The sequence below is a fragment of the Procambarus clarkii genome, chromosome 8, assembly GCF_040958095.1.
Source record: "Procambarus clarkii isolate CNS0578487 chromosome 8, FALCON_Pclarkii_2.0, whole genome shotgun sequence".
Classification (NCBI taxonomy): Eukaryota; Metazoa; Arthropoda; class Malacostraca; order Decapoda; family Cambaridae; genus Procambarus; species Procambarus clarkii.
In genome coordinates this window covers 40,673,252-40,679,251 of record NC_091157.1, presented here as the reverse complement: position 1 = coordinate 40,679,251, position 6,000 = coordinate 40,673,252, and positions in this window count along the sequence as shown.

Genomic DNA, 6,000 nt, shown 5'->3' with positions numbered 1-6,000 from the left:
GGACTCAAGACACACACGGACTCAAGACACACACGGACTCAAGACACACACGGACTCAAGACACACACGGACTCAAGACACACACGGACTCAAGACACACACGGACTCAAGACACACACGGACTCAAGACACACACGGACTCAAGACACACACGGACTCAAGACACACACGGACTCAAGACACACACGGACTCAAGACACACACGGACTCAAGACACACACGGACTCAAGACACACACGGACTCAAGACACACACGGACTCAAGACACACACGGACTCAAGACACACACGGACTCAAGACACACACGGACTCAAGACACACACGGACTCAAGACACACACGGACTCAAGACACACACGGACTCAAGACACACACGGACTCAAGACACACACGGACTCAAGACACACACGGACTCAAGACACACACGGACTCAAGACACACACGGACTCAAGACACACACGGACTCAAGACACACACGGACTCAAGACACACACGGACTCAAGACACACACGGACTCAAGACACACACGGACTCAAGACACACACGGACTCAAGACACACACGGACTCAAGACACACACGGACTCAAGACACACACGGACTCAAGACACACACGGACTCAAGACACACACGGACTCAAGACACACACGGACTCAAGACACACACGGACTCAAGACACACACGGACTCAAGACACACACGGACTCAAGACACACACGGACTCAAGACACACACGGACTCAAGACACACACGGACTCAAGACACACACGGACTCAAGACACACACGGACTCAAGACACACACGGACTCAAGACACACACGGACTCAAGACACACACGGACTCAAGACACACACGGACTCAAGACACACACGGACTCAAGACACACACGGACTCAAGACACACACGGACTCAAGACACACACGGACTCAAGACACACACGGACTCAAGACACACACGGACTCAAGACACACACGGACTCAAGACACACACGGACTCAAGACACACACGGACTCAAGACACACACGGACTCAAGACACACACGGACTCAAGACACACACGGACTCAAGACACACACGGACTCAAGACACACACGGACTCAAGACACACACGGACTCAAGACACACACGGACTCAAGACACACACGGACTCAAGACACACACGGACTCAAGACACACACGGACTCAAGACACACACGGACTCAAGACACACACGGACTCAAGACACACACGGACTCAAGACACACACGGACTCAAGACACACACGGACTCAAGACACACATAGAGACTGACACGATCCCAAGGTGGAGATAAGGGAGGCAATTTGAGGGGACACAAATGGCATCCTGGACTCAAAACCCAAGGGACACGGACACTCATAGACTCTGACTGACACGGACACATACGGCACACACTCACACGGAATCAAGACACACACGGAATCAAGACTCACACGGAATCAAGACTCACACGGAATCAAGACACACACACGGAATCAAGACACACACACGGAATCAAGACACACACACGGAATCAAGACACACACACGGAATCAAGACTCACACGGAATCAAGACACACACGGACTCAAGACACACACGGACTCAAGACACACACGGACTCAAGACACACACGGACTCAAGACACACACGGACTCAAGACACACACGGACTCAAGACACACACGGACTCAAGACACACACGGACTCAAGACACACACGGACTCAAGACACACACGGACTCAAGACACACACGGACACAGACACGATCCCAAGGTGGAGATAAGGGAGGCAATTTGAGGGGACACAAATGGCATCCTGGACTCAAAACCCCAGGGACACGGACACGGACACTCATAGACTCTGACGGACACGGACACACACGGAATCAAGACTCACACGGAATCAAGACTCACACGGAATCAAGACTCACACGGAATCAAGACTCACACGGAATCAAGACTCACACGGAATCAAGACACACACGGAATCAAGACACACACGGAATCAAGACTCACACAGAATCAAGACTCACACAGAATCAAGACTCACACGGAATCAAGACTCACAGGGAATCAAGACACACACGGAATCAAGACACACACGGAATCAAGACTCAAACGGAATCAAGACTTAAACGGAATGAAGACACACACGGAATCAAGACTCAAACGGAATCAAGACTCAAACGGAATGAAGACACAGGAAATCAAGACTCTCACGGAATCAAGACTCACACGGAATCAAGACTCACACGGAATGAAGACACACAGGAAATCAAGACTCTCACGGAATCAAGACTCAAACGGAATCAAGACTCAAACGGAATCAAGACTCAAACGGAATCAAGACTCAAACGGAATCAAGACTCAAACGGAATCAAGACTCAAACGGAATCAAGACTCAAACGGAATCAAGACTCAAACGGAATCAAGACTCAAACGGAATCAAGACTCACACGGAATCAAGACACAGCAAATCAAGACTCTCACGGAATCAAGACTCACACGGAATCAAGACTCACACGGAATCAAGACTCACACGGAATCAAGACTCACACGGAATCAAGACTCACACGGAATCAAGTCACAGCAAATCAAGACTCTCACGGAATCAAGACTCACACGGAATCAAGACTCACACGGAATCAAGACTCACACGGAATCAAGACTCACACGGAATCAAGACTCACACGGAATCAAGACTCACACGGAATCAAGACACACACGGAATCAAGACTCACACGGAATCAAGACTCACACGGAATCAAGACTCACACGGAATCAAGACTCACACGGAATCAAGACTCACACGGAATCAAGACACAGCAAATCAAGACTCTCACGGAATCAAGACTCACACGGAATCAAGACTCACACGGAATCAAGACTCACACGGAATCAAGACTCACACGGAATCAAGACTCACACGGAATCAAGACTCACACGGAATCAAGACTCACACGGAATCAAGACTCACACGGAATCAAGACTCACACGGAATCAAGACTCACACGGAATCAAGACTCACACGGAATCAAGACACACACGGAATCAAGACTCACACGGAATCAAGACTCACACGGAATCAAGACTCACACGGAATCAAGACACACGGAATCAAGACTCACACGGAATCAAGACTCACACGGAATCAAGACTCACACGGAATCAAGACACACACGGAATCAAGACTCACACGGAATCAAGACTCACACGGAATCAAGACTCACACGGAATCAAGACTCACACGGAATCAAGACTCACACGGAATCAAGACTCACACGGAATCAAGACTCACACGGAATCAAGACTCACACGGAATCAAGACACACGGAATCAAGACTCACACGGAATCAAGACTCACACGGAATCAAGACTCACACGGAATCAAGACTCACACGGAATCAAGACTCACACGGAATCAAGACATGTACGGAATCAAGACACATAGGAATCAAGACACACACGGAATCAAGACTCACACGGAATCAAGACTCACACGGAATCAAGACTCACACGGAATCAAGACTCACACGGAATCAAGACTCACACGGAATCAAGACTCACACGGAATCAAGACATGTACGGAATCAAGACACATAGGAATCAAGACACACACACACGGACGGAGATAAAAATTTTAAACATCAAAGGAATGTGGCGTCTCTTGTTTGTCAAAAACTGTTTTAAATTTGTTAACGTGAGAACTGCCAGAAGGTCAATCATCCAGGGAATCTATGGAAAGTGATGCTGCTACAGGAGAGGGATCTGTGCCCTGTAATTGCAACCGTTTCGACAGGCTCGAACGCAGCCTGATCATCCGGATTAAGAACACGGCCTATCCGACTAGGCCGAGTAGACTAGCCTTGTTACTAGTTTACTTACTAATTGTAAGTACATTTCTAACTTGTAACCTTAAAGTTACTTGTAACCTGTAAACCTTCTTAAAGAAGAAGTAACCTTTTTTCAACCTATGGGAGACAAATCATTGAATATGCAGCCCCAGCCCCAGCCCAACAGAGCTGAGAGTTATGAGTTACATAACTTCTGGAAAAACTACTTGAGCAATTAAGATGGTTGAGAGGTGGGACATGAGGATCTGAAGGTCAAACCTAGCAAATACAACTAGGTGAGAACAAACTTACAAAAACCCACAGTTGTAGATGCAAACTCCATTCATAATTTTAAAAGTTGATATGACAGAGAAATAGACCAGGAATCATTGCTTTAAACAACCGGCGGCTATAATGCCAACGTTCAAAAACTGTTGCTCGGTCCTGCAAGTAGAAATAGGTGAGTACACAGAGATATGAAACATGTATGTGTTCCTTCTAGACTAACAATCGGGGATTCCTGGATCGAAACCCGGACAGGCAGGAATGAAATTAAGGTGGCGTTTCCTATCACCTAATGCCACTGTTCTCCGAGCAGTAAACAGGTATCCAGGAGTTGTGAGCTTCTTGTAGGATTGCATCCTGGTGAGGGTTAGGTCAGGGTCAGTTTAGGTGTTTGATCTTGCGAGGTGGGTGTTGGTTAGGTTAGGATAGGTTAGGATAGATAGGTTAAGTTTGGTTAGGCTAGTTAGGTTAGGTTAGGTTAGGACAGGTTAGGTTAGTTAGGTTAGGTTAGGTTAGGTTAAGTTAGGTTAGGTTTGGTTAGGTTAGGTTAGTTAGGTTAAGTTAAATTAGGTTAGGTTAGAATAGTTAGGTTAGGTTTGGTTAGGTTAGGTTAGTTAGGTTAGTATAGTTAGGTTTGGTTAGGTTAGTTTAGGTTAGGTTAGGTTAGGTTTGGTTTGGTTAGATTAGGTTATTTAGGTTAGGTTAGGTTTAGGTGTAGGTTAGGTTTAGATGTAGGTTAGGTTTAGGTGTAGGTTAGGTTAGGTTTAGGTGTAGGTTAGGTTAGGTTTAGATTAGGTTAGGTTAGATTAGGTTTGGCTATAGATTGGGGTAGGTTATAGGTTAGGGTAGGGTATAGGTTAGGCTTGGTTAGGTTAGGAAATAGGCCAGGAGTTATTGCTATAAAAAACCGACGGCTTAAAAGGCAGACTCCAAGATTAATGCTCGATCCTCCTGACACAAATAGGTGAGTACACATAAATATGTAACATGAATGATGTGTTCCTTCTCGACTCACAATATGGGATTCCAGGGTTCGAATCGCGGTCGGGCAGGGCTGTAATTGTTCGTAGCGTTTCCTATCACCTAATGCATCTGTTCACCTAGCAGTAAATAGGTATCCAGGAGTTAGTGACCCACTGGCATCCTGGTGAATGAGGGTTAGTTTGACCTTGTGAGGTGGGGTTTTCGAGACCACTATATAAGCCTAACATGTATATATATAGACTGCCTGTCTCCCGACTTAAAGAAGTTATAAGTACTGTCAATGAAGCCTAAGAGAGCATAATCCAAGGCCTAAGAGAAGTCATTCGTTCTCTGAAGAGGATTGTTTAGGTTCTTTAAATACCAGCGTGTGGCATTTATGAGCAATTTGTGCGAGATCAATGGCATCCAAACATTTCCATGATGGTGCAATAGTCCACTTTTGGTTTGTTTGTTTGACTAAATAGTTGCTATAAGTATTATCATTAATGGAGAATTGGCTGGTATGTGTGAGTATCCTCCGCCGCAGTTACCATTATCATCACTCACTGACAAGTTATTGGTTACCACTTGTATACAATAACAACGGCCATACTACCACTTAAAGGACACTGCTTCTCGTCCCATTAGCCAAGTTAAGCAACTTTCAATTTGGTTAGTAATTGGATGGGTAACCTGCCTGGTAACACCAACTGCTAGTGCTGCTGATGGCATTCATATTTGGGCAGTCCCTGTGGATCAGTGGCAAGGCACTCATCTCGCGCTTCTCAAGCGATTTCGCCTGGGTTCATATCCTGGCTAGCCGGGAAGAGCGGATTGACTAGGCACCAATCCTTAACTGGTTAGGTTAGGTCAGGTCAGGTCAGGTTAGGTTAGATTTAGGTTAAGTTTTGGTTAGGTTTAGGTCAGG